Here is a 3566-nt window from a genome sequence, read left to right on the forward strand (position 1 = left end):
ATTACGGCTAAATGAGATCATAGCGTGTGACCCTAATCCAATAGGACTGGCGTCCTTTTAAGAAGAGGAAGAAATCTCTCTCTCAGCATGTGCACAGGGGAAGGACCACGTGAGGACTCAGTGAGAAGGCAGCCACCTGTAAGCCAGGAACAAAGGTCGCACCAGAAAGCATCTGCGATGGCACCCTGATCATGAATTTTTGGATTTCAGAACTGTGAGAAAATAAGTGTCTATTGTTTAAGCCGACCAATCTGGAAGCCCAAGCAGACTAATACAACCATTCTCTAGGAAACCCGACCTCAAAATCCAGGTATGAGGAAAAGGGATGCCTACTTCCATCCATGCCTTCATATCTTAACCTAACACCCTTTTCTTCTGTTTTTTTCTTTTTTCTTTTTTTTGCGGTACGCGGGCCTCTCACTGTTGCAGCCTGTCCCGTTGCGGGGCACAGGCTCCGGACGCGCAGGCTCAGCGGCCATGGCTCACGGGCCCAGCCGCTCCGCGGCATGTGGGATCCTCCCGGACCGGGGCACGAACCCGTGTCCCCTGCATCGGCAGGCGGACCCCCAACCACTGCGCCACCAGGGAAGCCCTTTTCTTCTGTTTTGAATTGATTCTTTTCTTTTGAATATTTCTTCAATGTTCTCCTTCTTTTCAATTTCCACTAACCTAGCATCATCTCATACCTGAGGTACTGAGCTACCTAGCATCATTTTTCCTACTACCGCTCTCAACTTATATAAATTAATCTCACTAAAAGATTGTTTTCTTTATGTTATCTTTTTGTCATAAATCTTCAGAGGTTCTGGATTAACTCTGGGGCAAAGCCCAAACTTCCTATCTCAAGATTCACAGTGTGGCCACTATATACTCCTTCTTTAAAAATTTAGATATAATTGACATATAACATTATCTTGGTTTCAGGTGTACAACATAATGATTCAACATTTGTATATATTGTGAAACGATCATCACGATAAGCCTAGTTAACATCTTTCACCGTACATGGTTACAAAAAGCACTTTTTTTACTATCCGCTCTTAACGCCTCCCCCTCAAGCTGCACACACGGAACAAGCTGACCTTCGGACTCATGCCTGCACTTTTAACGATCACCGGCCCCGCTCCCCGTTCCAGCGCCGTGCCCCGGGATGGAGGCGGATCCTGCTCTACACTCTGGCCCGTCCAACTACTCACTGTCCCTCACCCATCATCCCCAACACAGCCCACAACTCCCTCTCTTTCTTCTAAACTTTACTCAGCATCATCAGCAACAACATTACAACAGACGTCACAACAAGAACACTTCACTGACTGGTTACTATGGGCCAGCAACTGTGCTTAGGAGCTTAATTATTTTACACAATTTTCATAAAAACACTACGCAATCAGTATCACCGTTACCATTTCTAAATGGAAAAACTGAGGATCCCATTGCTCAAGTTAAGGCAAGCCTTAGCTTAACCCTCTTTGTTACACTCTCTCCTTAACACTGATTTGGGGCTTGGTGCCAGAATATTTATCTTTTCAAGCACAGATCTTGTTTCCCCTACTAGCCTGGAAGCTTCCCAAAGGCAAGTTCTGTGTCTAACACACTTTATTCAGTCATCAAAGCAGACCTCAAGCTGTACTGGCTTTTGTTCTACTTACCTTTCTGAATCCCATCCCTTGAATGTTGGCATTCTGCAAATATCAGCCTGAGGCCCTCTGCTCTTCTTGCTCTATACACTTTGCGCTGTAATTTCATGAGCTCTCGGCTCCATCTCCAGCTGTACACGTGGTCAGACCTGCCTGGCCGACTCCTCTGGTAGAGAATACCTGTATGGAGAGAAAGGGTGAAATCCATCAGGAACACTGGAACTCTCTCGTAACCTCTGGCAGGGCCAAGGCTAGGAGGAGGACACCCTAGGAGACCCCCAGGGTGCAAAATTTAAAGAGGTGCTCACTCAGGATTGTTGACTTGCTGACACTGCACTTTCATGACCCTGAGAATGAGTCCTGGCCATGACCTCTGGGGTAGGCCTAGGGAATATGCTTGGGACACCAACAGTGTCGGATAGTCCCAGAGCCCGTTAACGTTTTTTCTAAGAGAATACATTTTCCCTTACAGTATCATTAGTGCTATGCTGGGCTTTCCCTTTATTAGATATTAAGTTTCTTGAGAACGGAAACTTACTTATCTCTCTAACCCCTCCCCACCAGTGCTTTATTAACACACCAGCCACTCAAAAAACTGGTTGTGATGTTGAATTGAATTCCCACTATTTTTGGCCAATCTCCACTGTGGAAGCCTGTGTGAGCGCTCCCATTCCCTTTCCCCCTCTGAGTTTCATCCTGGACCAGCAGAGATAAAATCTGTAAAAGATTGAGGGGCTAGAGGGAGTCAGTGGTGGAACAGGCACAGGAGGTAGCAATTAAGGAACCAGAGCCAGGGCAGTGGTTCTCAAAGTGTGTTCCCCGGATCCATAGTCAGCCTCACCTGAGAACCTGTTAGAAATGCAAATTCCCAGGCCCCACCCCAGACCTACTGAGTCAAAAATGCTGGGAGTGGGGCCCAGAAGACTATGTTTTTATCAGCCCTCGGGTGATTCTAAGCTGAAGAATGATCAGGTAGTGAATCAACCTTAGGGCAGGAAAGGATTTCTTGGAGCTAGCCAGAGGGAAGAAACTATAACCTTAGAATATTAGTTTCGTTCAGTAGCAGAGCTGAGCAAGCCTAACCTTGGGGAATGTGGTTCTATTAAAGAAAAAAATTGAAATCTGAGATGCTTTTGACATTAAAGAGGAGGGTTTAGTTTATAGAGAGTTTCCATCTGTTAAATAAAAACTCAAAGAACGAAAAGGATCCTGAAGAGACTGAACGAAAAGGATCCTGAAGAGACTGGAGTGTCTGGGGACACTCAAGATGAGACAAGCCTGGACTTCCCTGGTAGCACGGTGGTTAAGAATCTGCCTCTCAATGCAGGGGACACAGGTTCAAGCCCTGGTCCGGGAAGATCCCACATGCCAGGGAGCAACTAAGCCCGTGCGCCACAACTATTGAGTCTGTGCTCTAGAGCCTGCAAGCCACAACTACCGAGTCCACATGTCACAACTACTGAAGCCCGCACGCCTAGAGCCTGTGCTCTGCAATGAGAAGCCACGACAATGCAAAGCCCGTGCACCACAAAGAAAATTAGCCCCCGCTCACTGCAACTAGAGAAAGCCCGCGTGCAGCAACCAAGACCCAACACAGCCAAAAATAAATGAATAAAGTAAATTAAAGGAAAAAAAGATGAGACAAGCCTGCTCAGAGGAGAACCAGATGTCAGAGCATCACACAAGCATGGCAGGGGACCAGAGCCTGGCACAGGTGACTCTCCCCCAAAATGCAGACAGTCTTCAGTTTGGTCCCTATAAAGGCACAGAAGAAATGGTGGAGTTTGAAAGACTGGGAGGAAAGGATGTGTTTAAGACTGATTTTCAGAGAGAAGAGAGGAACTTACAAGGCAGGCTTCACTTGGGACCAGGAATGCAGTGAAGCCAGTACCGTTCATGCCAGGCTCATCCACGTATCCATGTGGGGGA

Source organism: Kogia breviceps, chromosome 3 (assembly GCF_026419965.1).
Source record: "Kogia breviceps isolate mKogBre1 chromosome 3, mKogBre1 haplotype 1, whole genome shotgun sequence".
Lineage (NCBI taxonomy): Eukaryota > Metazoa > Chordata > Mammalia > Artiodactyla > Physeteridae > Kogia > Kogia breviceps.